At 43.9% G+C, this 15,955-nt stretch overlaps 1 protein-coding gene across 2 annotated transcripts in view; it reads right to left on the minus strand.

Moving 5' to 3' along the window:
- Nucleotides 1-207: 207 nt before the first annotated feature.
- Gins3 (GINS complex subunit 3) overlaps nucleotides 208-15,955 on the minus strand; it is a 31,166-nt gene continuing 15,418 nt past the window's right edge. Inside the window, exons 4-5 of one of the 2 annotated variants that reach the window (XR_002394366.2) lie at nucleotides 10,072-10,255; nucleotides 208-2,625 (exon numbers count right to left, since the gene is read on the minus strand). The gene's annotated coding sequence lies outside the window, so the exon portion shown is untranslated. Of the gene's footprint in view, nucleotides 2,626-10,070; nucleotides 10,256-15,955 lie in introns of those variants that run through there. The other variant, XM_021256971.2, reaches the window with a different exon arrangement.

Here is a 15,955-nt window from a genome sequence, read left to right on the forward strand (position 1 = left end):
CTGACCAGACGCTACCTCCTAACAGCAAGCCAGCTATAGCACCCCCATAATTCAATCATCTTCCAAACACATGAGGCTTTCGGTGGCATTTCAGAACTAAACCATGACAAGTACAGTATAGCTTTTTGTTATAGTTTAAATTTCTCTGATGGATAGTAACTTGTCCATATTGGCCATCCATTGATCTTTTCTTTTTTTTTTTTTTTTGGTACCGGGGATCGAACTCAGGTCGTTGTGCTTGCACAGCAGGTGGCAAAACCACTGAGCTAAATCCCAGGTCCTCGATCTTCTTTTATAAGTCTCTGTTCAAATCTTTTGCTCATTAAAAAAATTGGATTGTCTTTTTATTATTGAGCCACAGCACTAACCCCAGCCTGCCCACTCATGTCGTAGTGAGCCACCCCAAGGCAGAGGAGAGCAGAAGGCAGAACCACACTGACGAGGAAACTAAGGGCTCCACAGGACACTGTTGAAGCCTAGTGCATCCTGAGCCAAAGAAGGCTTTGTTCTGCTCCTCCCTGAGATACTACTCCTACCCCTGCAACTCCACGTGTCTTCCTAAGGAGCACTGAGCTGTCCCGTGCCTCCTTCCTCACCACTTTCCATCCTATCCATCATTGCTTGCCACATAACAAAAGCAAGTCTCCTCTTGAACAGGCCTGGGGCTGAGTAAAGACACTTTTGATTTTAAGATTAAGCCTCTGATCCATCTAGTCCACTTTTTAGGTCTCTGTAGCTTTGAGCCAGATCGAGGGCTTCTAGGGCTGGTAAGATTGGCTTTTGTCTTAGTCTTTGACTTTGATCAAGTCCAGTCCTTTTCTGGGGCTTCATTTCCCCGTCTATAAAATAAGAGCTCTGAAGTGAGGCAGCTCAGCTTCATGGTTGATCAAGAGGCTCAGGAGCCAGACTTCGTGCCTGGTTCCAATCTTGCTCTGGCCTCTCATCCAGGGTAAGTGACTCCATCATCATTGCATTTGTTCCCCATCGCTGAAGTGGGATTAACAACCACACTGACCTCAGAGGGTTGCTGTGAGGCCCAGTGAGATAAGGCTCACGAGACTCTGGCTCATAGCACTCAGCAGTTCTGGTAGGGTCCACTCCTGAGGCCTCTCCTCCAGCGGGCACAACAGCCCTAGGTGGTGGCAACTATCCTCAGCCCCATTGTACACGTCAACAAATTCAAGGTCAGAGAACATTAGGGGCTAAGGAGGCAAAGCTGAGATTAAACTTCAAAGCTTGCAAAGCTTTGGTGGTGGTGGTGGTGGGGTCTTGGAAAAAATCTGAGCTGTGTTATTCCACATCCTGTCCTCACTACCTAGAATACCACAGTCATGGGGAAATTAAGCCTGGGAGAATATTTGAGATTTAATCCCACAGGCAAAAGAAACCAATCCTAGAATCAGAGGAGCCACTGTGCCCTGCAGCAAGATGAGAGATGCTCTGTCAGTGAGACAGACCCTGGGGAAGTCGGAAAGTCTGGGTTGGGGACAAACCAAGGTAGAGGGCTGGCAAGTGACCCCAGACCTGTTGCAACCCAGAGATAAGTATATTTATTTATACATTAATTTATTTAAAAACTATAAAAATCAGGAAACACAAAGAGACCATCTAGATATGTGTGGCTTTCCCTGAAAGCTCAGAAGATCTGGTAACATTTGGTATCCCCTGGCTAGAGCTGGAAGCAGCTGGTCTTCTGGATATGAACACCCCAGTGCCCACAGTCCCCGCCTCTTCCTGCCTTTATATAATTCACTGATGTCACCTTCCAAGGACCTTGGAAGGCATTGGTTTGGGACCTCTGACTTAGGCTTAAATGCTGCCATCCTCAGACAGGGACTTTTTTAATATAAGATTTTTAACCTGGTAGCCACTGATAAAATTCAGGGGGTCTGTGAATTTGGATGGATTTCTTTTCCATGTGTTTCCAATGTTTCGATATGTGAGGCTTTGCTACTGTGGAGAGACTACTCCTCCAGGCCTAGTCAGTTTCTCCAGATAGTAAATGAGTCAGCTAGCCAGTCCAGAAGCCATGCTCCACAACTCCCACCTGCAGCAGGCTCTTACACTATAACTGCTATTCCCCTGTCCTAGTTGCCCATGGTCAGGTACCTGACAGCAGAGAAGGCCCCTATACCTATGCCCACTGAAATTATCAATCCAGCCCTAAAGTTGCTTATGCTGTCTCATCCATGATCACTGAAATCACAATAAAAGCTCCTTCCCAGTGTTTCTTCTGTTCTCTCTGCCTCCTGACCCTCCTTGGTGCCTCCCACTGTGCCCCTGCATGGCACAGCATGGTGTGCCTCCTCCTCATGGGAATCTATGAGTAACAAACTATCTTCTCTGTGTCTGTCATCTCCTCATCTGCTGGCCTCACCATAGCTAAATAATAATCAGACCTACATTTTTTTTTTTTTGCAGACTTTTACAAACCTCTAACTGCAACTAAGCATTTCTGTGTTAGCTTTTTGTCATTATAACAAAATATTTCAGATAATTGACTTATAAAGAGAAAAGGTTTATTTTGGCTCACAGTTTTAGAGGTTCCAGTCTGTGGTTGGTTGACCCTGCTGCTTCTGGGCAGCTCATCATGGTGGCAGTGTGTGGTGGAGCAAAACCACTCACCTCAGGTGCAGGAAGCAAAAAAGAACAAAGAGAGGGAGACGTTTCATCATCTGCTTCAAGAGGAACCCCCAGTGACTTAAAGCCCTCTTTATCTTCAACAACTCTAAGATGAGCTTGTGTGAGGCACTGAATTCACTCCCCCATGTTGCAGGACCTACCTCTTTTTTATTTTCTTCAGTACTGGGGATTGAACCCAGGCCCTTTGCCCTGAGTTATATCCCCAGACCATTTTTATATTTTTTAATTTAAGGTCTCACTATGTTACTAAATAGCCCAGGCTGGGCTCAAACTTGCAATCTCCTGCCTCTGCCTCCCAGAGTGCTAGGATTACAGGCGCACACCACCACACTCAGCTAGGGCCTGCTTCTTAGAGGTTCTACCACCTCCCAATAGCACCACCTTGGAGACCAAGCCTTTAATGCATGGGCCCTTGGGGGACATCAAGATTCAAACCATGGCAATCTGCTTCACATATATTCTAGGCAACAAACTACAGTAGGATTAGCAGCATGAGTGTCTTTGCTCCGTTAGAAATCACAGATCTTTTCATACCATATTAGAGTTGATGATAATGCAGAATACTGGTTTTGCTCATCACCACTTTGACATTATTATAGTTAATAAGCCTACAGTAAGACAGAGAGATCAACAAAGGGGCCTAGACAATCCAGCCTGAACTTTAAGGACAACCCCAGTCTCCAGTGAGGGAAACAGGGAAACTTGAAACCTTAATCTACAGAAGCAGGAAGTGATGGTCTTAGCAGGGCATCCTGGAGGGGCAGCAGGATGGTTCACCAACTGGCCAGGGGGCCCCAGTCTTGGGACTGCAGGTCACTGATTTGCTGTGTCCTCTATTTCTGTACTGAGGTAAGTTGGCAGCCCAGGACTTTTTTTTTTTTTTTTGTGGTACTGGGGTTCGAATCCAGGGTCTCACACAAGATTACTAGGTAAGTGCTCTATCACTCAGCTACATGTCCAGCCCCTAGACATGTGTGTTTACTTTCTGAATGCCATCTCTTCCCCAGCCTCTGAGCTCCACAAGGTTGGGGGCCTTGTCTGCCATGTTTGACACTAGCACCCAACCCAGACCTCATTGTAGGAACTCAATCCTTAGTCAATGGTTGATTGAATAAATACATGGCAAAGTTAAGACTTGAACCCGAGTCTTCGGCTCCTGATTTAGTATTCTTCTGTTTGTTTTTAATCTTCTAGAGGGAAGTGAATGGAAGAGTCGGGTGTCTGCCTTGCCCTGAAGTTTATATTCTATTGGAATGTAATTATATTACAATAACAAGAATACTGATACAACAACTACCATTGGCCACTTACCTAGTTCAGGTGCTGGACTAAACCCTCCACCCCACCATCTCCTACAGACACTCGTGAGCACACTAGAAAATACAGCCCATTGTGGTGCTGCTGACAGATGAGAAACTGAGACTGAGGAAAAGGACTTGCTTGCTCATCCTGGCTGGGCAGGCTGCAGACCCGAGGACATGGTAAGCAGGAAGAGGGGAAGAAACCACATGAAGGAGTTCCTTTCCTGCTACAGCAACACTCAAGGATGGGAGTCAGGGAGGATAGTGTCCTCTGTCCTTAGGCCAATGGAGAAAGAACTGCAAAGCCAAGAGTACACTGGGCTTGCTCTCTTGTCCAGGTAGTACCTCCAGCCAGCCCCTGTACACCTTCCCCAGGAAGCCAGCCCTCCCACACTCTTTCTGAGGACTCCACATGACACCTCCTTCTGGGGTTGTAGGTTACTTAAGTATGGAGAATTCTAGCCAATTCCAGACCATGGAGCATTTGATTCCCATTTCTGAGCTAAACTATTCCAATTCTGGGCATGCACCACCAAGGAAGCAGGAAACTATGAGACATCCAGGCCAGGGTTTGAAACCTCAGCTCTATACAGACCAGCGGGGCGAGAGCTTCAGCCAGTCACATGACCTACCTGGTCCTTGGTTTTCTCATCTGTCAATGGGGATATTAGCAACACCAGTATCTCAGGGTTATGAGGATCACAGTGGGTAATGTGTGTGAAACCCTCCTGAGACTCTGAGGCCCATGTGGTGCAGTCTTAGGACAGGGTCTCAAAGAAACAGCCTGGTGGAATCCCAGCAAGTGCTTATGTCTCTGAAGAATATGATGGAGATCCAGGTACATATACCACAGCCACTTCTACTCAGGTCACCATCTCCTGTAACACTGTACTGCTGCCATGAGATGCTCACCCTCTTTTGCAGCAAGTCTCCCCTGCATCTGTGGATGTCTGCCCCTCTCTAGCCAGCCCTGTGCCCTGCAGCCGAGGCACTACCCACAGCATGGTCCATGGGCAGGTTAGCATGGTCCATGGGCAGGTTGGCATGGCGACCCCGATGCTGCCTGCCACCACACATGCTGCCATTGACTGCTTTCCCTGGGACCGTGCTTCTCCTTTCTGTCTCCCCAAATGAAAGGCAGTGCCTTCCAAGGAGAGAAAGGAAAGAGAGCAGGCAATGCCAAAGCCCTCTGTAGCAGGCAGGGGACAGTGGGGGACACTCACACTTTAATGTCTGTGGTTCTTTCAGGCAGGTAAAGTGCTTGGTGTGGGCCAGTCCATAGCCCTCTGAGGTGCCATTTCTAGAACTGCCAAATGGAAAGACTCTGCTGCAATGTTTCTTAGACTGACAGTGGCCTCAGAAAAATGCCTCAAGTCAAAGGTGAAAAAGAATCTGCCACGAAGAGTCCAGGGCTTCCTTGGAACCTACTAGCCTGAGTAGCCCAGGCAAACAGCACAGTATAGCTCTTGGCATATTCTAGGTGATGGATTTGGATGTATAAGCAAACCTTTACTTAACCAAGAAGGCTCAGAACAAGCAGGCCAGGGGCAACATCTTGAAACCAGAAAGCGTCTAAGCATGGGCTCCCCAAGCAGTGAGGCCCAGGAAATGGTAATGTCTTGTTCTCCAAGCCGTGAGTTACAAAGAAAGTGAGGCTGAAGGGCAGATGGGCCTGGGAGCTTCCCGGGTGCCACTTATTAAGGGTCACCATGAAGCAATAGAAATGCAATGTGAGGGAGAAAACTATAATAACCTGAGCTCTTCTTGGGAGTGGGAAGGAGTACTTTGGAAACCTCTCAAGGCGATGAAGGAGAGACCTTGCAAGAAGCACAAGTAAGTAATATCTATTGGGCCAGGGATTTAGCTCAGTGGTTTCGTTGCCTGCTGTGCAAGCGCAAGGACCTGAGTTCAATCCCCAGTATCAAAAAAAAAAAAAAAAAAAAAGAGTAAAGTAATATCTATAAGTGTTAATTGGATCCTGAGGCAGATGACTGACAACTCCAGGGCTTCTGTTTTGCCCAGTAGGGAGCTCAGAACGGACCGCTGAGGGGAGGCTGAGCCCTGCACCAGCTCCTTCTCATGTAAGCCCCTCCTCCAAATGCACTCAGAGCACGTGGTCCAAGGAGATGTCCTTGAGTCTCAGTTAGGACCTGGCTAAAGGAATGTGCCCCTGGGGTTTTGTCACCAGCCTCATTTTGTCTCTTGGTGGAAGGTGTTTGTTATGGGTTGAATTGTGTCCTTAAAATATATGTTGAAGTCTTAACCCCTGGTCCCTGTGAATGTGACTTTATTTGGAAATAGGATCTTTGCAGATACAATCAAGTTAGGAAGAGGTCATTAGAGTGGGGCCTGACCCAACATAACTGCTATGCTTACAAGAGGGGAAATCTGGACATAGGGATAGATTGAACAGAGGGAAAATGATGCAGTGACAAAAGGGAGAAGAAAGCATTGTGGATATGATGGAACAAATTGGAATGGGTCATCCACAAGCCAAGGACAGCTGAGGATTGCCAGAGACCCCAGAGCCTGGAAGAGGCAAAGAAGGATTCTCTCTAATGCCTTCTGAGCAAGCGTGGCCCTGCTGACACCTTGATTTCAGATTCTAGCTTCCAGGATTGTGGGAGAAGACATTTCTGTTGTTTAAGCCACTTACGTTATGGTACTTTGCTTTGGTAGCCAAAAGAAACTAATCCACTGCATGCTCTTGCAGCCTGAATGATCTAAAATCCATCAGCTTCGCCTACAGGTCTCTTGGTGTATTCATTTCCTATTGGTGCTATAACAAAATACCACAAATTGAGTTGCTTAAAACAACACAATTTATTATATTACAGCTCTGGAGGTCAGAAGTCCAAAATGGTTGAGCTGGGAGTTGCTATCATAGATAATTCTTGATAGGCATAAAAAATATTTGTTGTTCTAAACTTTGTGTTTCATTCACATCCACAGCATGGATATCCACATCATCTGCTTCATTCCTTTTATGGCTATGTAGTATTCCAGAACTGGCTGCTCTCTTGTTCATTTAGAATCTGTCGTTAGATGTGAGGCTGACTCCATTCACTGTCTTAAATTTCAGTATTCCTTTTGGAAGGCCAAGGGCAGGACCCATTTCTTCACTTTTCAGCTCCTGAAGGCCACCTGCATTCCTTGCTGTGGCTCCTTCCAGCGATGAAACTCCAACCTCTCTGCTTCTGTCATCGCATTCCTTTCTTTCCCTCTCCTTGCTCATCACATTGGTTGACTATGACCCTCTTGCCTCCCTCTTCCAAGAACCCTTATGATTATATTGAGCCTACTCCGTAATCCAGGATAATCCCCTATTTCAAGAGCCTCAACCAAATCACACCTGCAAGTCCCTTTTTCCAAGTAAACTAACAAATGCAGAGGTTCTGAGGATTAGGGTGGGGGCATCTGTGGGAGGTCAGTAATCTCTTTATCACGCTTGCTTCCAGAAATGCAGAAGTGTGCAAGGCCAAGGATGAGGATGCAATGACTTCAAATACTGAACAATCAGCCTGACTTCTGACAACAGATTCTAGAGGAACAAGAGAGCAGCCAGTTCTGGAACACTACACAGCCATAAAAAGAATGAGGCAGATAATGTGGCTGTCCATGCTGTAGTTTTATTTTTATTATTATTTATTTTTTTGGTACTGGGGATTGAACTCGGGACCTTGTGCTTTCAAGGCAGGCACCGGAACCACTGAGCTAAATCCCTGCCCCATGCTGTAGTTTTAAATGAGACACAAATTTTAGAAATTCATAATTCACTTGTTCAACAAATATTATCTATGCCTACATATGCCAGGAGCTGAGAACACAGCAGTAAACTGAACAGAAGTTTATATTTCCTTTTTGTATAAAAACTATCTATAGAAATATATGTGTGCATGGAAAAAATGTCTCATCTGGAAAGTAAACATTAAATTGTTAACAGTGAATACATCAGGAGAAGAATAGGGAATGAAAATGGTGAGGATTTCCCCTTTTTATTTGAATGTTTTCATACTTTTTTATCTTTTCAAAAAACATTTATTATTCTTCTGAAAAAGGAAAATAAATTATGGTACAGTTATCAGGAAGAATTATCTATGATATCAACTTTCATTTTATAATGATATAACTGTACCTACCATCTGCAAAAAAGAATGGAGAACGGAAGGAAAAAGGGAGAGAAGAGGAAGAGAGAATGAAACGAATAAGGAACAAAGGAAGGAAGGAAAGGAGGGAAGGAAGGAGGGAAGAAAGGAAGGAAGGAGGGAAGGAAGGAAGGAACGAAGGAAGGAAGAAAGGAAGGAGAACCAGCTGATAAGTGTTAACTTGGGGAAGGGATGGCTTGTGGGGCACTTAGCCAAGGCTGTCTTGGTGCAAAATGTCCCTCCCACCCCCGCAGGAACTGGCAGAGCATCCAATGTATTTCTTTATATCCTCTTTTGGCACCTAGCCCCGGGTCTGTACACAGTAGGTGATCAGTGACACATTGTTGACAAGTAGAGCAACCAATGGGAGCACTGGGCAGCGTGTCAATGACATTTCACCAGCCAGGGCTCGTCTTTGACCCCCGCGTTAGCAGGCACACCCGCCAGCCTCAACTCCGTACTGAGATTTGCCTCTCCTCATTTATCACCATTTCAGCTCAAATTCTGGCCCTCCCCTGAGCCCCTGGAATGTGCCGGTTTATTTGAGGAACAGGTTCTGCAGTTTGGGGAAGTGGGTGGAAATTCCAGGCCACTCATTTCAGACACAGTGGTGCCCAAGATGAACTTGTGATCTGAACTGCAACCTCCAAGCGGGCCTTTCTGTCCCTGGGTGTGTCTCTGGAATGAGGCGTTGTGGCCATGATGCGCAGGAAGAAAAAGAGGCAGCCTTGAGCTTAGGCATCCTTGTCCTCAGCACTGTCATCTTGGACCTAAATCCCCCTGCGAGCCTCGAAATCGCCCACCCAGCAAGGAACTGGCCCTATAACCAACAAAAGGGGCTTGTGTCTTGTCATTTTACTCTTGTCCTTACTATTCTAAGAGAAAAAGACCAGACTCGAGTATCTGAAATGTTTATGTTTTACTCAGAAAACATGGGGAACACTGAGACTTTGTCACTTCCTTTTAGTACCTTTAAGCATAGATTGAACAAGGAAAACAGTTGTCTCCTTGCATATGTACTTTGTTTTTCCTAGATCTGAGTTAGAAAAATTAAGACTACTCCCAAAGTATAACTTGTTTCAGCCTGCCAGACACTCCATGACATGTCCCACCCCCTGCCTGTTCTGCTTTCTCCCCTTTCTCCCTCACACCTAGTCAAGTTCCTGCCCCAGGCCCTTTTCACATGCTACTCCCACCACATGGACTGCTCCTCCCTCAGGGGTTCACATTGTCCCCACTCCTTGAGTCTTTGCTCCAATGCTACCTTCTCAGGTAGGCCTCCCTGACCGTCCTCTTTAGAATTGCAGCCCCTACTCTGTCCTAGCCCCCACATCCTCATCCTTACTTTAGTTTTCTCCATAGCACTTGTCACCTACTCATAGATCAATTATTTGTTTACTTTTTCCCTCTTTTAATGAAAACTCCATGGGATTTTTTGTTTGTTTATTTTGTTTGGGATTGTAAACCCAATTCTAGGATAATTATGGAATTTGAATCTTCAGAGAGGAGTTTGCATTATGTATCTAAAATCTTATAAATATGCTAATGATTCCACACTGCTATTCCACCTCTAGGAATTTATCTCTCAGAGATAATCACATATGTGTGCAAAGATATACTTAGAAATGTTGCAAAACCAAAACACTGGAAATAATAAGAGCTGAAATTTAATTACCACTTACGGTGTGCCAGACCCTTTTTTAAACATTTTATGCACATGAACTCATTAACATTTCCCAACAACCCAAACCTGCTTATTACTGTTTGGATTTTACAAGTGAGGACACAGGCAGAGGGACTGGAGAGAATGTACTTGGTCCAGGATTTGAAGTCTCTGAATCGAGAGCCTGGGCTCTTAGCTGCTCTATGGGTTATATATAACTTGCTCCAATCATATAGAAGAAGGGATTTTTTCCTGAACATCTTGGGGAGGGGGAAATAGACTCCTGAAAATTATAAACAAATGTTGTGTTTATACATACCAAGGGAAGTTAGCTTTATCAGATTCTCAAAGACATCCAGGAACCAAAGTTGTGGAATAATTCTTCTACATGAACAAATTCATGGGGTATCAACATCTATAGCACAGACTTAAAATAATTTTGTAAGCTTCCTTCTTTTCTTCACATAGGCTTTTCTCTTCTTGCCCCAAATCATATTGACGACCTAGAATGTCACCATAGGAGAATTTTTAATGATTTAAAAAGATCTTTTTGATACATAGTTAACTATAAAAAGCATATTACTAGTGAAAATCTGTTATAACTACATTTTGATAGGAAATTCATATGTAGACATATGCACTACGAAAGGTCTCAAACAGATTATATGGTTAACAGTTGTCACTTTGGGGTAATGAATTATTGGGTGTTCTAAACTTCATTTTTTATTGTTTGTGTTTATCTGTTTATAAAAATATGAATTACTTTTGCAATTAAATACATCATTTCCTTTAGGAAAAGGCAACCTCTGGGAAGATAATTTGGTAGTAGCCACCAGAATTTTGTACATATCTTTTATGCCATCAATTAATTCTATTCCAGTAGTGTGTTTTACAGAAATCCTGGCACATGAGTCTGAATGTAAATATAGTAATAGTAACTGCAGCCTTGTGAAAATTTATAAACAACCCAAACCCTTTGTGGTGAGTAATTAAGTTGACTATGGTATCTCCAGACTATGGCAAACGCTGAGGCTGTTAAAAATAAAAACAAAAACAAGGCAGGTAGATCTCTGAGAAAACATTTTGCTAGGTTAAATAAGAGTTTACAAAAGAAAGAATATGCAACTCTAAAATGGCAAAGCTGGAATTTGAACTCAGGGACTCTCACCCTAGAGCCTAGGCCTCTAATTACAGAATGATACTGCCCCAAACCGCCCCTGAGATAAAAACTGACATCTTATTTAATTTTTAAAGACTCCAATTGGCTTTGAGGAGCAGTTGATGGAGTCTATCAGTTACACCAGTGCAGGGCAGCAGGGCAGCAGGGGCTATAGGACCCATCCCCATCCCAAGGTGACTGCCCACAGAGATTTGGGGATGTGATTTGAGCTGGCTCCCCACAACCACAACAAACCAGGCTGTAATTGATAGCATTCACAGATTTGTGTTGGCGCTCTCAAATGTTGATACAAAAGTTCATTTCCACCGACACCAATGGAGATGAAATTCTAGCAGTGCAGCAAAACCAGGGGACCGAACGCCTATTTGGGTTCTATTTTTATTAGAGCCCCATTAACTTGTTTCTATCAGAGCAATTAAAGTGTCGAGGCCTGCAGCTCAGCAAAGCTGTGGAGGAGGTTCTGTATTGTGAGCGGCTGTTCTCAGGCGGAGAATTTTCTGTTCAAAAGGACACACACCCCCCTGGGGGGCGGGATGACTGGATGGAGTCTCAGGCTTATTCTCAGCCCCAAAGTGGGTTTTCTTAGCAGATAATTTAGTAACATCCTCTGCAGCTGGTCTTGAGTTAACTGGGGTTGAAGATAACCTAATTTCCCTTCTCCTTTTCTTCCTTTTTTGGCCTGGTAACTCAAAGCTGGTTTAAAGACTTCTTTTAACTTGCAGCAATGGGATGTAAATTCTTTTCACGCCTTACTCCAGGGCACCGTGGAGGCCAAGTGTGAAGTTTCACTTGGCAGAGCTGCAGAGAAGAGGTTCTGTCTCTCCTTTTGCACCTTGAAATCAGCTAAATCCATGTGAACTGGGCCCTGTCCTCATTCTATGCCAGGGCAGGCATGACTGCTGGCTGAGGTTTGCCCCACCACACAAGTCTGGGCATCTTGACCCAGGCACATTCTGGAACAAAACTGGACAGCTTGCAATTCAGGGCTATTAACGGAGCATCTGTTACTGTGCAAGTCCTGTGCTTTGTGCTCTGGGGATTCAGTGGGTCTGGGATACAGCACTAGAATTTGTAGGTCTAAAAAATTCACTGGTGGCATTGGTTGAGGGACACTTTGAGAACTGCTTATTGTAGGTCTTTGCTTCAGTGTTCCTGCCCTGCAGGTCCGCTCTAACACACACACCCTGATCTGAAAAGGTGCCCCTGCCGTAGGCACTCAAGGTTATATATGTGACCCCTGCTGGGCTCATGCTTCTGATGATCACATGGCAACCCCTACCTCCCTGACCTTCAGCTCTTGTTGTGAACACAAGTGTCACAAAGCCCTCAAAGTTTCTAGTCTCAGCTTCCTTTCCTGCACCTCATCTGTCACTCTTGTCAATGCTCCTGCCATCCAGGTGTGCACTCAGTCCTCAGAATGGACCAAGCCATAGGCTTCTCATCTTTTCTGGCCCCAGAACCTTGGCACTTGCTACCCTACTGCCAGGGACAATGTCCTTCCATGGACTTTTTACCCAGCCAGCTCTGCATCCTTCCTCAAGAAACTTTCCCCGCTCTCACCATCTAAAGAAGGTTGCCCAGTGGTTCCCCTCACACATCCTTTTTAACTCAATCATTGCAACCTGGCTTCCTGTCTGTCTTGCCCTATAGAATGTAAACAGGAGCAAGAGGTGTGGTCGGCTGCTCCACTCCCAACCATGGGCCCCACACCCCACACTGGCGCAGGGCAGACCCTTGTTCGAGGGACAGGCGGATGACTGAACAAGTGGGATTCCTTTCTGCTCCTAAGAAATCCACAGAAGAGGCCAGAGCCAGCCAACCCTGCCCTAAGGAGAATTGGTTGAAGCCTGTGGGCTCTTCTTTTGGCAAACATCCCTTCCTCCAGGCCAGCCATCAGCCAGGCCTTGATTTGTTTTGAGCAGGGAAGCGGGGGTGGAGACAGAGGGAGGCAAGGAGTTCTGGCAACAGCCAGAGTTGCAGATTAGACACACAATCAAATCCAAGGGCTGCTCAGTGTTCTGCCAATTGAGATACCCAGATTAAACAGGCCAACAGCCCCTGAGATGAAATGCTGTGCAAAATAACTTCTCAAAAATAGCGACTTGCAATCTCAGAATTGAGTCCAAATTGTCAATGACATGAACAGTGTTTTGAAACAGAAAGCTGAGTTCTATTTATACTACAGATAATGGTTATGTGACAGAGGTGTAGCTTGGGCCAATTTATCCAAAGGAAAAACTTAAGAGTGGTGGCTTGGTGCTGTGCTGCAGGGACCAAGACTGCAGTGAGAGAGGCCTGGCAGGGTCGTGGGAAAGGGCTGCCCTGGCCTGGCCCTGCTGCTAAGTACACAGTACTCACAAGATTGTGACCTTCAGAATCAGCAGATCTGGCTGCTGTGCGGCCTTGGACATTTAACCTCACTGAGCCTTTCTCTGTAAAGTGGAGACAGCATTAATTTACTTGTTAGGGCTGTTTTGAGGGTTAAAGGACGAATAAAGTGGTTTTCACAATGCCTGGCACAGAATAAACTGTAATAAACAACAGCTGTTATTAGTAACAACTGTACATTGATAAAGTCATATTGTATCTTGGAGCCTATTTTCTCTTTTTTGCAAAAAAAGTTAAGAGCTTTTCTATTCATCAAAAGATACTACAAAGAAAAATAAAAGACAAGCTACAAACTGGGAGATTTCTGCAATATAGATAATTAACAAAGGAAAAGCATCCAGAACATATAAACAACTCCTATAAATCAATAAAAAGATAATCCAGAAGATAAATGGGCAAAACACATAAACAGGCTTTTCAGAAAAGAGGAAGTATGAAAGGCCAATGAATGTATTTCTTAAAAAAAAAACATGTTTAACCTTATTAGTATTCAGGTTAATGCAAATCAGAACCAAAATTTTTTCAACTTATTTATTTTACAGTACTGGGGATTGAGCCCAGGACCTTGGCACTGGGCTACAACCCCAACCCTTTTCACTTTTTGAGAAGGCGTCTTGGTTCCTGCCTCAGCCTCCCAGAATACTGGGATTACAGGCATGGGCCACCAGGTCTTTTTTTTTTTTTTTTTTAAATGTGCTGGGATTGAACACAGAACCTTACATGTGCTAAGTACGTGCTTTTCCCATGAACTGTACTCCTAACCACAATGAGATATTTAAATATACACCGAATTGGCAAAAAAAAAAAAAAAAAAGAATTCTAATAATGGAAGCTCTTACACACTGTTAATGGGAGATGATACACTGTGGCACTAGCTCGTGAGGCAAGAGTACTCACAGACCCGAGGCCATAGTCCCACTCAGGTGTTCATGGAAAGAAATCTGTATAAGAATGGACATAGTGAAAAGTTCATAATAGAAAAAGGACTGGAAACACACCAAATGTCCACTGCTGGAGAATGCTTATAGCAGCAGTGGTAGCATGCTCCCGTGATTGAACTGCAACTACATGGCTGAAAACAAAACAGGAATGCGGCAAGGGGCAGTAGACTGCATGCAGCATGATATAATTTTAACAGAGTTCAAAACAAACCAAAAGAATATATTCATTAGAGTTAAATATCAAGGGGACATTAATGTAAAACCCAGGTTAGTGGCTCCTCTGAGGGTAGAGGGTGGCAGGGAAGCAATGATTGTTCTATAACCTAAATGAGTGAAGTTCACATGTTTATTGTATTATAACACTTTGTAACATACAGATAAGCTACATATATTCTTTTTTCTTTTTCTTTTTTTGGTACCGGAGATCGAACTCGGGTCCTTGAGCTTGTGCAGCAGGTGGCAAAACCATTGAGCTAAATCCCTGGCCCAGTTACATATATTCTTTTGCATGTATCAAATATAAAATGATAAGTACTGTACTTCTAACATCCTGTACTGGTTAATCCAGGCCTCTTCAGCTCTAAATTATGATTTCTGAGCTATTGTGTAGCAGCTACCAATGAAGGAGGATTTCATAAACCTTCTGTAACCTTCATCAGTTGGTTCTGTATATGTTAGTTCTCTGACTTCTCAGCATTAATGACCATCATGGGAGCCTAAAGACAAAACCTCTTTCCTGGGAGATTTGCTCTGTAGTGTGGGTCCTAGGGACCTTGCCACAACCACAAGGATGACACAGAGGAGGTGGGCTTACTGAGCTGTAATTAAGCAAAGTGATATATTTGTCTCCATTTAACTCAGTTAAACACTTTCTTCTATCTATAAGGACATGTACAATAACCTGAGACACATGGTTTTTCTACGGCTTATTTCATTTGATGTGTCAGAAATGCCTTTTAAAATCACAATGATCTATGGAAATAACTAGCTTCCAATGAAGTGGTTTTCAATTTTTATTGATTTCTTTTGTTAAAAAGCCTTAAAAATTGGAGAACTTATTTTTCACAGCTGGCCATACATCAACATGATATTGCATGTTATATGGCTCCCTCCCTCTCTGAAATCCTCAGAATGACCTAGAAACTCAACCAGCTTGGTCCTGCGAAATGGTGATCAAGTTCCAAGCTGGCTCAAAACCTGAGAAAATATTTCCTGGACTTCTTGATTATTTGAAACAAACACATTACTTAATATTTATGTGGAATCTTGGATTAAGAAATAACAGTGAACATGAAGTACTAAATTAGAAAATGACAGTGTCTTTTGAAACACTGTAAAAAATGTTCTGCTCTTGAGTAAAGAGATAGCCAAGTGCCAAGTCCTCTTGCTCCCATTAAGATAAGGCCTAAAAATAGAAGTTCCATTTGACCCAGCTCTACCTCTTCTGGGTATATTCCTGAAAGAGTCAGTCATCATACAATAGCAATCCATGCATATCCATGCTTATAGCAGCACAATTCACAATAGCTAAGCGCTGGAAATGCCCATCAACAGACAAATGGATAAAGAAAATGTGATAATATATGTATATATATTATAAAATTTTATTGAGCCAAAGAATGGCTAGAAAAAAGGGATTTCCAGGAAAATGAATGGATCTTGAGCCCAGAATGTTAAGTGAGATAAGTCAGATG

The sequence above is a fragment of the Heterocephalus glaber genome, unplaced genomic scaffold (genome assembly GCF_053883595.1).
Source record: "Heterocephalus glaber isolate CG9 unplaced genomic scaffold, H.glaber_assembly_v1.0 deba00000071, whole genome shotgun sequence".
Classification (NCBI taxonomy): Eukaryota; Metazoa; Chordata; class Mammalia; order Rodentia; family Bathyergidae; genus Heterocephalus; species Heterocephalus glaber.